Genomic DNA, 16,108 nt, shown 5'->3' with positions numbered 1-16,108 from the left:
GTGCTAATGTCACTGGAGTAGTAATCTCCAGGTTTAATGCTCACTGGGTCAAATCAGAGCACAATAACAATTTAAATTCAATTCATGAAAATCTGGAAATGAATGCTCGTCTCAGTAATAGTGAGCATAGCTGATTGCCATGAAAACTCACCCTCTGCTTCACTAATGTCTTTTAGGGAACAAAATCTGCCATCCTTACCTGGTCTGCCCTACACGTGATTGGCTTACACAGAGCAGAAGGAAGCTATTTGGCCCATCAAGCCTGCACCAACAACAATCCCACACAGGCCCTATTCCTGTAACCCCACGTATTTACCCTGCCAATCCTCCTGACGCTAAGGGTCAATTTAGCATAGCCAATCCACCTAACCCACACATCCTTTGGACTGTGGGTGGAAACACGAGCACCCGGAGGAAACCCACGCAGACACGGGGCTAATGTGCAAACTCCACACAGACAGTGACCCGAGGCCAGAATTGAACCCCGGTCCCTGGCACTGCGAGGCAGCAGTGCTAACCACTGTGCCACCCTTATGTCCGCCCAAGTTTCTCAAAGATGCCACAAATGCAGATGAGTGGACACAATGAACAACATCTGTCTGTCTCTCAATCCACTTTCTGCAACATGTACAACATTCTGAAATGTTATCAGCATCATTAATCTGGGATAGGATTTTGCTTTGACCAATATGCTACAAATGTCGATTTAATTTACAGAGGGTAAGCTCAGTGACCCACACAAGCTATGTGGGATTTCGATTAAGGTCATTAATTAGAATACTAGATGAAACAGCCTGTGTCATCTCACACACAGTCATCAGAGAATTTTCGAGACACTCGGCAGCACTAAAGCTGTTTTCACCTCTGAAGCTAGAATGGTTTTCATTCAATACGTTCACCACAGCTGAAGGTTTCTCAATCAAGGTGATAGTTTTGACTGATTACTCAGTAAGTGAGTCCATTACACTGGGAGCTGGAGGTGGTGTTAGCAATTAGCTCCAACATGAATAGCGAGGCAGGGAAGGGACAGGGGAGAGTGAAAACAGCCAACAAATGAGGCTTGAGAGGTAAACTTCCACAGCAGCCTTCAAACCCACAGTCTCAAGCACCGAGAAGGACATGGAAACACCAGCATCTGGAGGACCCTTCCAAATCACTCACCATCCTGATTTGATTTGATTTATTATTGTCACATGTGTTAACATACGGTGAAAAATATTGTTTCTGTGCGCTATACAGACAGAGCATACCGTTCATAGAGAAGGAAACGAGAGGGTGCAGAATGTAGTGTTACAGTCATAGCTCGGGTGTCAAGAAAGATCAACTTAATGCAAGGTAGATCCATTCAAAAGTCTGATGGCAGCATTTGATTTGATTTATTATTGTCACATGTATTAGTATACAGTGAAAAGTATTGTTTCTTGCGCACTATGCAGACAAAGCATACCGTTCATAGAGCACATTGGAGAGAAGGAAAGGAGAGAGTGCAGAATGTAGTGTTACAGTCATAGCTAGGGTGTAGAGAAAGATCAACTTAGTGTGAAGTAGGTCCATTCAAAAGTCTGATGGTCAGCGTTGGTCATCCTGACATACTCCTCATTGAAGACACATTCCGTGTTGTGTGGCACTACCACCATACTAAATGGTACAGAAACACAAGGGTGGCACAGTGGTTAGCACTGCTGCCTCACAGCGCCAGGGACCCGGGTTCAATTCCCGGCTTGGGTCACTGTCTGTGTGGAGTTTGCACATTCTTCCCGTGTCCGTGTGGGTTTCCTTTGGGTGCTCCCGTTTCCTCCCACACTCCAAAGATGTGCAGGTTGGGTGCATTGGCCTTTCTAAATTGGCCATTGGTGTCCTAAGATGTGGTTTGGTGGATTAGTGGGGTAAATGCGTGGGGTTACGGGGTTAGGACAGGGCATGGGCCTCAGTAAGATGCTCTGTTGGAGAATGAGTGTAGACTTGATGGACCGAATGGCCTCCTTATTCACTGTAGGAGTTCTATGAGAGATCGAGCAGCTCAAAACTGGAATCCATGGGGCACGGTGGGCCATCAGCAGCAGCAGGATTGTACTCACCACAATCTGTAACCTCATGGCCCGGCATAACCCCCTCTCTACATTACCATCAAGCCAGGGGATCAACCCTGGTTCAATGGAGAGTGCGGGAGGGCATGCCAGGAGCAACACCAGGCAAACCTAAAAATGAGGTGTCAACCTGGTGAAGCTACAACACAGGACTACTTGCATGCCAAATAACATAAACAGCAAGTAGTGGACAGAGCGAAGATTTCCACAACCAAGGGATTAGATCTAAGCTCTGCAGTCCTGCCACATCCAGTCGTGAATGGTGGTGGGCAATTAAAGAACTCACTGGAAGAGGAGGCTCCACAAATATCCCCACCCTCAATGATGGAGGAGCTCAGCAAAACGCCCAGTGCAAAAGATGAAGCTGAAGAACTTGCAACAATCTTCAGCCCGGAGTGCCGAGTGGATGATCCATCTCGGCCTCCTCCAAAGGTCCCCAGCATCACAGATAGCAGTCTTCAGCCAATTCAATTCATTCCATGTGATATTAAGAAACGGCTGAAGGCTGGATCAGCAAAGGCAATGGGCCCTGACAATATTCTAGCAATAGTACTGAAGACTCGTGCTCCAGAACCTTCCGTGTAGCTGCATGGGAACACTTTCACTTGCGCAAGACTCCTTCCAAATTGCACACCACCCTGGCCTTACCGCCGTTCCTTCACATTTTCTATCTCTGTCAAAATCCCGGATCTCCCACACTAACAGCACTGTGGATGTACCTACACCACATGGACTGCGGCGGTTGAAGAAGGCAGTTCACCACCACCTTCCCAAGGGGCAATTAGGAATGGGCAACGGCCTTCCAAAACCCCACTTCAGTGGGGGCAGCTGGTGATTGAAATGGTCGGCTGCGAGTTGTGAACTGCGGCCTGACTCCAGTCTCGCCCCCACCACCACGGCCAATGCCAACGTTGGCTATGAGGAGAGGTTGAATAAACTAGGATTGTTTCACTGGAAAGATAGAGGCTGAGTGGAGACCTGATAGAGGTCTACAAAATTATGAGAGGCATAGACAGGGTGGATAGTCAGGGCTTTCTCCTTGGGTGGAAGAGTCAATTACAAGGGGGCACAGGTTCAAGGTGAGAGGGGGAAAGTTTAAGGGAGATGTGCGGGGGAAGTTTTTCACGCACAGAGTGCTGGGTGCCAGGGACGCGCTGCCAGAGGAGGTGGTGGAAACAGGCACATGAGCAATATTTAAGAGGCATCTGGATGGGTACATGAATAGGGAGGGAATAGAGAGATATGGTCTGAGTAAGGGCAGAGGTTCTGATAGTTTAGTTAGGGCGTCATGATCAGTATGAGCTTGGGGGGCTGAAGGGCCTGTTCCTGTGCTATACTTTTCTTTGTTGTGTTTTCTTTGATGGAGAGCCTCGCTGTCATGGTGAAAGTCTGAGCCCCAGCCTGTTTATGGAGACTGACGTTCTTTCAGAAAGCAGCATCAAAGAGCAGCACAAACTAGTTCTTACAGAGAAGGCCAGTCAAACATTAAGGAGAGGAAAACTGGATTGATGAACGGATGCTCCCAGTTAGAAGTTCCATCGTCACAGAAACTCTGTGTGGAGAAAATAAAATATTGCTGTTGAGACGGGCATTCAAACTCCTGAAAGCAATCTGAATGTACACTGCATGTGAGCGCTGCTGGTTGTATCCAGAGAGTGTGGAATATCAGAACATGCAGCTACCCGGCTAATTAGCAAGATCGCAGCTCCAAAAGGCCTGTACAAAAGCTGCAGCAGAGTGAAGGTGAAGGACAGGAGGCAGCGACTGAAGCTGGAGTTGCTCATTATCACAATATGACTGTTTGCACCAAACTCATTGCGAGCCGGCAGCCTGAAAGAAGGCTCAAATTGATAAATAGAGGCTTTGGGTCTTATTTGATTTCCGGAAGATTAGAAGAGGAAACAGACACAACAAATCACTTCTTGTCACAGTGCTGGGGACACGACGTTTGTGTGGTGCTGAGAAGACTCGCAATCTGCAGAGAATTGGCAAATATCTATTGTAACAGCTGGACCTCAAGGTTCTCTGTCAATTTTTCTCTTTTTAAACAAAGACAAAGCACGACTGTCAACATTGGGATTTCATCCCAAACAAATATCAGAATTTACCAGCCTTTGTGGAGCCAGGGACGCATGCCTCCAATCTTCTATCTTTCTGACCAGACTGCCCTGTGGGACCTTGTCAAAAAAAACCTTGTTAAAATCCACGTCTGCTGCATCGAATGGGCTTAATCGTCTCTCCTTGTTACCTCTTCAGACAATTCAGTCAAACACGTCCTTCCATTTACAAATCCATGCTGCCTTTGATTCATCTGCACGCATTTGATTGGTTGATACAATTCCTCAGATAATTTTCCCAGTAATATTCCCAGTGGCACGGCGGCACAGTGGTTAGCACTGCTGCCTCACAGCTCCAGGGACCCGAGTTTGATTCCGGCCTTGGCTGACTGTGTGGAGTCTGCAAGTTCCCCCCGTGTCTGCGTGGGTTTCCTCCGGGTGCTCTGGTTTCCTCCCACAGTCCAAAGATGTGCAGGTTAGGTGGATTGGCCATGCTAAATTAACCCTTAGTGTCCTAAGATGTGCAGGTTAGGGAGATTAGCCATGGGAAAAGCGTGGGGTTATGGGGATAGAGTCTGTGTAAGATATACTGTCAGACAGTTGGTGCAGACTCAATGGATCAAATGGCCTTTTCTGCATAGTCAGGATTCTATGATTCTGTGATAATTCCTGGGATGGCGGGACTGTCTCACGAGGAGAGATTGAGGAAACTGGGGCCTGTATTCTCCCCATAGTTTCGAAGAATGAGAGGTGATCTCATTGAAACTTTACAAACTGCTGGCAGGGGGTGTCAGGGTGGACAGGGTGTTTCCAATGACTGTTAGTCTGGAACCAAAGGGCAGTATCTCCGGATAAGAAGCAGGACATTTAAGACTGGGATGAGGACAGTGAGCCTTTGGAATTCTCTGCTCCAGATGTCTGTGTAAGCTCAGTCAGTGAGCTTTGAAATCGGGGAAGTGACACTGAGGTCTAACTTAATGACGCAGCAGGTTTAACAGGCTAAATGTTCCTGATGCACCATCAATCAAGCAAAGACTAGTTTTATGCAAGAACAAATAGGCTTTTATTAACAAGAACTTGGAGCCATCCCTGTCGGAGATCTGGTCCGTACTAAAGGCTAGGAGGAGGAGCCATCGCCTTTATACCCGGGCCAGGGGGAGGAGTCTTGGGTGGAGCCAACAGGGATGTGCCACATATACAGGTAATAACAGATACTAACTAACAGTGGTTAACCACAACAGATAACAGCTAACAGTGGTTTACCACATTCACCCCCTGTTTAAAAAAAGAGTCCGTCGGGGGTGAGGCAGAATGAGCAATATTTACAGGTTCAGTCTATCTGGAGGCTCGCTCTGCCGCTGCGACCGCCGTGGTGCCGGTTCCGATGTAGGTTCAGGCCGCGGTGTTGTTTCAAGCGCCAGGACGTTGTTGTCATCAGTAGTCTCGTCCGATCGTCGAGTGCATGGTGACGACTCCTGGGGCTCAGGCGAGCTGTATACGGGGGTGAGAGGAGTGAATAGTGGTTCTGATGTGGTAGGGACAAAGTTGGGGATTGGAGGTGAGGGGTTGGGGACCATAGTGGTCCCTGGGTCACCTGCGGGTGCTAGGTCATGGATAGATACCATGTCCTCCGCCCATCGGAGTACGCCACGTAGGCGTACTGGGGGTTGGCGTGGAGGAGTTGAACCCTTTCGACCAGGGGGTCAGACTTACGGGTCCTGGCATGCTTCCGAAGCAGGACAGGGCCCGGGTATGCCAGCCACGACAGTAGTGAAGTCCCTGAGGAAGACTTCCTGGGGAAAACGAACATCCGTTCGTGGGGGGTGGCATTGGTTGCCGTGCACAGGAGGGACCTAATGGAGTGTAGTGCCTCCGGTAGGACCTCTTGCCAGCGGGTGACTGGAAGGCCTTTAGACCGTAGCGCTAGTAAAACGGTGTTCCAGACTGTTGCGTTCTCTCTCTCCACCTGTCCATTTCCCCGGGGGTTGTAGCTAGTAGTCCTACTCGAGGCTATACCTTTGGAGAGCAGGTACCGTCGCAGTTCATCACTCATGAAGGAGGATCCCCGGTCGCTATGAATATAGCTAGGGAAACCGAACAGAGTGAAGAGACTGCGCAGGGCCCCGATGACCGTGGCCGAGGACATATCTGGGAAGAGAATCGCGAAGGGGAAACGTGAATACTCGTCAATGACATTGAGGCAATCAGATGAGGGGAGGAAGCCTTTGAAGTCGCTGCTTAGGCGTTCAAACGGGCGGGTGGCTTTTATGAGGTGTGCCCTGTCTGGTCGGTAGAAGTGTGGCTTGCATTCCGCGCAGACCTGGCAATTTCGAGTTATAGACCTGACATCCTCAACAGGGTAGGGCAGGTTACAGGCTCTAATGAAGTGAAAAAACCTGGTGACCCCCGGGTGGCAGAGGTCGTTGTGGAGAGCCTGTAACCAGTCCACCTGCGCACTGGCACATGTTCCACAGGACAGGGCGTCAGGTGGCTCATTGAGCTTCCCGGGCCGATACAAGATATCGTAATTGTAGGTGGAGAGTTCGATCCTCCACCGCAATATCTCATCGTTCTTGATCTTGCCCCGCTGCGTATTGTTGAACATGAAGGCAACGGATCGTTGGTCCATGAATAGAGTGAACCGTTTACCAGCTAAATAGTGGCACCAGTGCCGTACAGCTTCCACTATGGCTTGGGCCTCCTTTTCGACAGAGGAGTGTCGAGTTTCGGGGCCTTGGAGGGTTCGTGAAAAGAAGGCCACGGATCTGCCCGCCTGGTTAAGGGTGGCGGCTAGGGTGAAGTCAGATGCATCGCTCTCTACTTGGAATGGGATGGATTCGTCTATAGCGTGCATCATGGCCTTCGCGATGTCAGCTTTGATGCAGTCGAAGGCCAGACGGGCCTCTGCCGTCAGGGGAAAAGAGGTGGATTTTATGAGCGGACGGGCTTTATCCGCATACTTGGGGACCCACTGTGCATAGTACGAGAAGAAACCCAGGCATCTTCTCAGTGCTTTGAGGCTAGTGGGGAGGGGAAGTTCCAGGAGGGGACGCATACGGTCAGGATCGGGGCCGATGACTCCATTCTCCACTACGTACACGAGGATGACGAGGCGGTGTGTACGGAATACGCACTTCTCCTTATTGTAGGTCAGGTTAAGGAGGCTAGCCGTGTGCAGGAATCTGTGGAGGTTGGCATCGTGGTCCTGCTGGTCATGGCCGCAGATGGTGACGTTATCCAGGTACGGGAAGGTGGCCCGCAGCCCGTTCTGGTCTACCATTCGGTCCATTTCACACTGGAAGACCGAGACCCCGTTGGTGACGCCAAAAGGGACCCAAAGGAAGTGGTAAAGGCGACCATCCGCCTCGAACGCTGTATATTGGCGGTCCTCCGGGCAGAGAGGGAGCTGGTGGTACGCCGACTTCAAGTCAATGGTGGAGAACACCCGATATTGTGCAATCTGATTGACCATGTCAGATATGCGGGGAAGAGGGTACGCGCCCAGCTGCGTGTATCGATTAATGGTCTGACTGTAGTCAATAACCATTCTGTGTTTCTCCCCAGTCTTAACGACTACCACTTGTGCTCTCCAGGGGCTGGTACTGGCCTCGATGATCCCTTCCTTGAGGAGCCGCTGGACTTTGGACCTGACAAAGGCCCTGTCTCCAGCACTATACCGCCTGCTCTTGGTGGCAATGGGCTTGCAGTCGGGGGTGAGATTCGCAAACAAGGAGGGAGGGGCGATTTTAAGGGTCGATAGACTACAGGTGGTGCACGGTGGGCAATTTAGACGCTGCTGATTGCAGACGGAGAGCGGGGGAAATGGCCCATTATACTGTATAGTGACACTCTTCAGATAGGTCATGAAATCTAGACCCAGGAGTACAGCAGTGCAGAGATGTGGCAGCACGAGGAGCCTGAAGTTATCATATACCGTGCCCCGCACCTTCAGGGTCACCACGCAGTACCCGAGGACATTTACAGAGCGGGACTGCGATGCCATGGAGATTGTTTGCTTGACGGGCTGCATGGAAAGGGCGTATCGACGCACCGTATCAGGGTGAATGAAGCTCTCCGTAGTCCCACTGTCAAACAAATAATGCTCCCTGTGCCCGTTTACCTCGATGTCCATAATGGACTTGGCGAGTCGATGAGGCTTGGACTGGTCCAGGGTAACTGACGCCACCGTTGAGTCTTGCAGATAACCATAGGGGGCTGATGAGGTAGGAGATGGCGGCCTCTGCTGGTCGCTCGCGGCCGAAGTCGTCCAAGATGGCGGCCCCCGCGGGTCACCGGCGGCCGATGACATCATCCAAGATGGTGGCCCCCACACGTTGCACGCAGCCGGAGTCATCCAAGATGGCAGCCCCCGCGGGTCGCACGCGGCCGGGGTCATCCAAGATGGCGGCCCCCGCAGGTCACACGCGGCCGGGGTCGTCCAAGATGGTGGCCCCCGCGGGTCACATGCGGCGCTCGTGGATTTGGAGGTGGACCTACGGCAGACTTTGGCATAGTGTCCCTTCTTGCCACATGCGGAGCAGAACGACTCCCTCGCCGGGCAGCGTTGTCGGGGGTGCTTACCCAGGCCGCAGAAGTAGCACTTCGGGCCTCCAGAGACTGCTGCAGCGGTCAGATCACCGGTGAGACGTGGTGCGGCGTAGGTCTGTGGCCCTCCCAAGTACAGGGGTAACGACGGCTGCGGTGAGTAGGCCAGGTGAGTAGGCCTCGAGATATTGGGTGGTCACCTCTAAGGGTTTGGCCAGTTCCACAGTTTTCTTTAAGTCCAGCGCACCCTGTTCCAGTAGCCGTTTTTGGATATAGGTCGTCCCAATGCCCGTGACAAAGGCATCCCTGATTAAGCCCTCTGTATATTGGGTGGCAGTCACAGTCTTGCAGTTGCAGTTCCGGCCATGCTGTCGCAACGCGCGCAGGAATTGGTCAACCGATTCTCCTGGCTGCCGTCTGCACGTAGCGAGGAGATGTCTCGCGTAAACTTCATTAGGCCGTTTGTTATACTGGCCCTTTAAAAGTTCGATGGCGTCCTTGTAATTTTCTGCGTCCTGAATTGTAGAATATACTACGTCGTTCACCTGGCCGTGGAGCACTCGTAGTTTGTCGGCATCCGTACGGACAGCAGCGGAGGCGTCGATGTCGTCTTCGAAGCATTTCAGCCAATGATCAAACGTGTTTGACGCTCCTACAGTTTGAGGATCCAGATTCAATCTGTCGGGTTTTAACATCTGCTCCATTTTAAAATCTTGTTAATAAAATTGATGCACCATCAATCAAGCAAAGACTAGTTGTATGCAAGAACAAATAGGCTTTTATTTACAAGAACTTGGAGCCATCCCTGTCGGAGATCTGGTCTGTACTAAAGGCTAAGGGGAGGAGCCATCGCCTTTATACCTGGACCAGGGGGGGGAGAGTTGGGCGGAGCCGACAGGGATGTGCCACATATACAGGTAATAACAGATACTAACTAACAGTGGTTAACCACAACAGATAACAGTGGTTTACCACAGTTCCTATAAGATCACTCACATAGCGTGAAAAATATGCTCCAAAATCTAGCTCAGCCACATTGCAACTGGAACAACCCAAAAACATCAAAATAAATGAAGGATAACAAAAGGCCACGAAGGTTACCGAGCCCTGGTTACCTGCTCTACAGCAGGCGGAGGAAGAGAGATCCGAGGTTACCAGCACGGGGAGGACTGCCAGAGGCCACGATTCTGCTGAGTCCGAGTCAGGTGATAGGTCACCAGACTTGGGCGTGAATCGGTTTCTGGATCAGCAGCAGCAAGCACAGGAATATCGTGAAGGAATGACAGCTGCACTCCTCAGATTGCAATGGTCGATGGAGGAGTCCATCCGCCCGCCTTCAGTTCGAGGTGAAAGTGCCAGCATGCCAACACACCAGGCAAGGCCTGGCACTGAGTACAGCCAGCGCTTCCCAAAATGAAGTAGGTGAACGAACCTCGAAGTGCGGAGTGAAGTGCAGGTCACGGACCCATGATTCAGCATGGGGGGATGATTCCAGAGAGCAGGGATTCCAATGGCTAATCTCCCTAACCTACACATCTTAGGACACTAAAGGTTAATTTAGCATGGCCAATTCGCTTAACCATGCTAATGAATGGCATTATATATTTAAGTGGTTGCATGATTGCTTTAAGAGCAAGTCACATGACTTGACCATGAGGTCATTGGGGTGTTTCACAGGCTTCTGTCTTAGTTTCACTTTCTGTTCTGTGCAAAGAGGATCTCTTTAAAACGTGTGCGAGCTACGGTTGCAATCTTACCGGCTTGCCACGCTGATCAATCGGCATAGCGAGCTGGGAAGACAGCACGAGGGGACCTGTCTTGTTGATGAGAACTGCTTCACACCCAAAAAAGGCACAAAGCCGATTTACATAAGAGTAATCTGAGTTAAAACCACTTACCTGTTCCTGCACGCCATCTTCTGGCATCCTAGAATTTGTCCCCTTGCCAGCGTGATGCCCCACCAGCATGATTCACTGGTGCTTTGCAATAGCAGGGACCAGGTGTCATAGTCATGCTCCGGGATGGGGTCGGACGCCTTTGAAGCCCCTGGGTAGGCAGTGTCATCAGGCAGGGTCTGCCTGGCAGTGCCCGGTTGGGCACCATAAGTGGCTGATGCAACAAGAGTTTACCATGTCAGCTTGGTGTGTGACTTGGAGGGAAGTTTGCAGGTAATGATGTTCCCATGTGCCTGCTCTTCTGGCCTTTCTGGATGGTGAAAGTTACAAGTTTGGAAGCTGATATCAATGGGGTTTTGGGGAGTTGCTGCACTGCACCTTGTAGATCCTGCTGCCATGATGCACCAGTAGTGGAGAGAGGGAATGGTTAAGGTTCTAGAAGGCATGCCAAACAAATGGGCTGCTTTGTCCTTGATACTGCTATGCTTCTTTAGTGTAATTCGAGCTGCATTCATGGGAGCATTTCATCCATCTACATGGTGTCAGGTGAGTTGCTCACCACAGAATGCCCAGCCCTGCCTCCCGTGGTAGCCACAGTAATCCTGTGGCTGGCCCAGTTATGTTTCTGCTCAGTAATCACCCCAATGTGTTGCTGACATGGTATCCAGCAATGGTAATTTCTGGAATGCCAAGGTGAGGCGGTTAGATTTTCTCTCCCGTTGGAGATGGTCATTCCCTGGTCTTTGCTGTGCATGCTTCAGCATTGGAGCAGCTGGGAGTGGCATGGAAAACTGCGTAATCGTCAGCGAATGTCTCCACGTCCCAGGTGATGGTCAAAGATGGTCAATGATGAAGCAGTTGAGACGGTTGCATCTGGAAAATTAACTTGAGCAACGCCTGCAAAAATGTCCGCGGGCTGAGTGAGATGATTGGCCACCAAAAAATACAACCACCTCCAACCAGTGAAGGACTTCGCCCCGGGTTGCCACTGACACTTACTTTTAACTAAGTTCCTTGGTGACTTTGAGTGAATTTAAGGAAGAGGTGGACAGACTTTTAATTAATGCGAGTTTGAAGGGCAATGGTGAATGGGGAGGAATGTGGAATTGAGGCCAAGATGAGATCAGCCATGATTGTATGAAACGGCGGAGTTTGTGGGGCTGAATTCTCACTCCTGCTCCAAGTTCTTGTGGTTCTTTAAGTACACAGGGTCAAGTGCTGAATGGATGTGAACACAGTCACTCTCACCTTCCCTCCAGAACGCATCACATTTCTCCACATCAGGATGAAGGCTGACTAATTGTGGCATCAACGAACACTTAACTAAGTGAGGAGATGTACTTGCTAAACTAAAAACATTGGAGTCCAATGTTGTTTCCGATCTATAGAAATGACTTGGACATGAAAGCAGGGCAAGTATCTGAACTTTGCAGATAGGATTGAAAATGAGCCATGCAAATACAAGCGAAGAATGTTGCTGAAGGTTTAGCAGAAAGTATTAGATCAGAGAGGCAATTGGTTAAACAAAGGCCTCACTGAATTCAGAGGATGGCAAATACCAGATATGAGATGAAAGGAAATATGTCATGAATAATGGAATTGAATTAGCATAAGGAGCTTTGGAACGGGAGTGGCCGTGAACCCATCACTTTCAAGGACTTTCAAAAGGATTGAATACAATTTTGTGGTTCTTTTCTGCAGGGATGAGACTGAACGTGCATGAAAGTTATAGATAAATAGAAAATTGGTGCACAACATGACATCATCAACTAGGTCCAAATGGTCGAAGTCGCCACATTCGTGGGGCGGCATTTTCTGGCAATGCTCACTCCAAGACCGGAAAAATCCGCCTTAGGTCAATGGACCTTTGCATAGTCCATTCCGCACCCCCCCAACAACGCCTGCGGTGGGCGGGGACAGCAGGGCCGAACATTTCATTCTTTGCCTTGTGTCAGCGTGGTGAATTCCGATCCATTTCTCAGGTCATGCGTTCAAATCCCACTCCTGACATTTTCCTTTAAAACAAATGCCCCCACCAGTCTGGCAATGACTGCAAGACTCGAATGCAATTTGCATGATGGGTTGGATGATGGGTTGTTTTGGAAGGAGTTGCGTTTGAGTGGCAGCTGTGTTGCTTGGGTTCGGCGAAGCTGTAGATGCAAAAGGGACTGAGAAAAGCATGTTTCCCAACAGATTGTAAAATGGAGTTGGTGTGCAAAAGCTGAGTGAGTGCAGATTGTTTGTGGTGCAGGAATGGAGAGTGTTTGGCACTGCCTGTTCAATCAGGTGGGATGAATGAATAGTTGTGCTTTGTTTTTGCACAAATGAAATGTGTGAGCGCCTGTTCAGTTAGAATACAGAATATGTAGCACACAGTGGAAAGTCTAAGTAAGAGCAAGTTGTCAGGATGGCCGAGTGGTCTAAGGTGCCAGACTCAAGGAGTGTGATTCCTTTCCTTGTGTTAAGGCTGGTGAATTCTGGTCCCTTTCTAGGGGCGTGGGTTCAAATCCCACTCCTGACATTTCCATTTTACATGACAAATGTCGCCACCAGAAACACAATGTCTGCAAGACTCGAGTGCAATTTGCCCCTGCCTCCTTTTACTGCTTCAATGCTATTTACAATTCAAAACAAACACAGCTTCCGTCTCCACAACCATATCATTCACACACAAAACTTTACACACACACATTTGTCTCAATCTTCATGCACCGAATCACAGTGCTTCTTTCAAACTTTAAGATTCAATTCTACAAGCAGCAATCTTAGGACGGCTCAGCTGTGACCACCTGCTTGCTGCATTGCACATTGTTTTCCACCATTATACCTTTCAATCCCATTGAGCACACTGCTGCTTCTGACAAACAGGCCAAGTATCCAAGAATGCAACTTGGTGTGCACAAAGACAACTGGGTTCATAAGATCATAAGAACTTGGAGCAGGCTGCTCGAGCCTGCTCCGCCGTTCAATAAAATCATGGCTGATCTTTTCGTGGACTCAGCTCCACTTACCCGTCCACTCTCCATAACCCTTAATTCCTTTACTGTTTAAAAATGTATCTCTCCTTGCCTTAAAAACATTGTGAGGTAGCCTCAACTGCTTCACTGGGCAGGGACTTCCACAGATTCACAACCCTTTGTGTGAAGAAGTTCCTCCTCAACTCAGTCCTAAATCTGCTTCCCCTTATTTTGAGGCTATGCCCCCTAGTTCTAGTTTCACCCACCAGTGGAAACAACTTCACTGCTTCTATCTTATCTATTCCCTTCATAATCTTATATGTTTCTAAAAGATCTCCCCTTATTCTTCTGAATTCCAAAGAGTATAGCCCTAGTCTACCCAGTCTCTCCTCATAAGCCAACCCTCTCAACTCCGGAACCAACCTCGTGAATCTCCTCTGCACCCCCTCCAGTGCCAGTATATCCTTTCTCAATTAAGGAGACCAAAACTGTACACAGTACTCCAGGTGTGGCCTCACCAGCATCTTATACAGCTGCAACATAATCTCACTGTTTTTAAACTCTATCCCTCTAGCAATGAAGGACAAAATTCCATTTGCCTTCTTAATTACCTGCTGCACCTGCAAACCAACTCGAGATTCCTGCACAAGGACACCCAGGTCCCTCTGCACAGCAGCACGCTGCAATTTTTTACCATTTAAATAATAGTCCATTTTGCTGTTATTCCCACCAAAATGGATGACCTCACATTTACCAACATTGTACTCCATCTGCCAGACCCTCGCCCACTCACTTAGACTATCTATATTCCTTTGCAGACTTTCAGCGTCCTCTGCACACTTTGCTCTTCCACCCATCATAGTGTCATCTGCGAATTTTGGGACACTACACTTGGTCCCCAACTCCAAATCATCTACGTAAATCGTAAACAATTGCGGTCCCAACACTGATCCCTGAGGCACACCACTAGTCACTGATCGCCAACCAGAAAATCACCCATTTACCCCCACTCTTTGCTTTCTGTTTGTCAACCAATCCTCTATCCATGCTAATACATTACCCATAACACTGTGCACCTTTATCTTATGTAGCAGTCGTTCAACTGTTCAACTGTTCGTGATGGAGAGTGTTTGGCACGGCCTGTTCAACCAGTTGGGATGAATGAATGGTTGAGGTTTGTTTTTGAACAAAGGAAATGTGTGTGCTCCAAGTCAGTAAGAATAAAGAATATGGAACACACACTGGAAAGCATATGTTGCAGAAAATTGTCAGGATGGCTGAGTGGTGTAAGGCGCCAGACTTAACCAGTGTGGCAGTATCCTTTGTGTTGTCCAGTCAAGGCACAGCTCCAATCAAGATCGACCGGACATCCCCCAACGCAGAAGCAAGTCAAGTCGCAAGCGCGTGCAGCAAAGTGTGGCGCAGTGATTGTGCGAGTTTTGGAAACAAGCTGTATTATTACCTGACATTGATCAACAATTGTGTTTGATTGTCAGACAGGAGACGTAGAGACTGCTGGAATGAATGCATGCGATTATATCTTTTTAGCATTGAATGTACAGATTTTAACTCAGGTGGGACCAGCAACTGAGGTCCTTCAGCGTTCCCCGCGGGAGGTCCGTGTTAATACTTACTTATATATGGCACACACACATATGCTAGATTGGCCAGTCAGGTGAAGTGTTGGGCATGTTTGCACATCCCCATACATGCAGGAGGAGGAATACCATTACAGCGAATGCCCTTAACATGCTCAGAGTTAGTAATGGTGGATCAAACAGCCCAGGATGATACAAAGATGAGTGGGAAAGCGAATTGCGTGGAGGATGCAGAAAGTCTGCAGAGAGATTTGGATAGGCTAAATGAGTGGGCGAGGATCTGGCAGATAGAGTATAACGTTGACAAGTGTGAGGTTATCCACTTTGGAAGGAATAATAGTAAGATGGACTATTATTTAAATGGTGAAAAATTACAACAGAGGAACCTGGGGGTCCTTGTGCATGAATCGCAAAAACTCAATTTGCAGGTGCAGCAGGTGATCAAGAAGGCAAATGGAATGTTGGCCTTTATCGCGAAGGGGATGGAGTATAAAAGCAGGGAGGTCCTGCTGCAATTGTACAAGGTACTGGTGAAGCCACAACCGGTGTACTGTGTGCAATTTTGGTCCCTTTATTTGCGGAGGGATGTGTTGGCCTTGGAGGGAGTACAGAGAAGGTTCACCATGTTGATACCGGAGATGAGGGGGTTAGCTTATGAGGAGAGATTGAGTAGATTGGGCCTGTACTCGTTGGAGTTTAGAAGGCTGAGGGGAGATCTTATAAAGACATATAAGACAATGAAGGGGCTAGACAGGGTAGAGGCAGAGAGATTCTTTCCACTTAGAAAGGAAACAAGAACTAGAGGACACAGCCTCAAAATAAGGGGGAGTCAGTTTAGGACAGAGTTGAGGAGGAACTTCTTCTCTCAGAGGGTAGTGAATCTCTGGAATTCTCTGCCCATTGAAGCAGTGGAGGCTACCTCGTTAAATATGTTTAAGTCACAGGTAGATAGATTTCTGATCAATAAGG

At 49.0% G+C, this 16,108-nt stretch overlaps 1 non-coding gene across 1 annotated transcript; it reads left to right on the top strand.

Moving 5' to 3' along the window:
* The first annotated feature begins 12,985 nt into the window (after positions 1 to 12,985).
* On the top strand, positions 12,986 to 13,105 carry trnal-caa (transfer RNA leucine (anticodon CAA)). Its single transcript has 2 exons — positions 12,986 to 13,023; positions 13,060 to 13,105. It is a non-coding gene; the product is annotated as a tRNA-Leu (tRNA).
* The last annotated feature ends 3,003 nt before the right edge of the window (positions 13,106 to 16,108 follow it).

This window comes from Mustelus asterias, chromosome 13 (assembly GCF_964213995.1).
Source record: "Mustelus asterias chromosome 13, sMusAst1.hap1.1, whole genome shotgun sequence".
NCBI lineage: Eukaryota > Metazoa > Chordata > Chondrichthyes > Carcharhiniformes > Triakidae > Mustelus > Mustelus asterias.
This window is presented reverse-complemented; position numbering and strand designations above follow the sequence as displayed.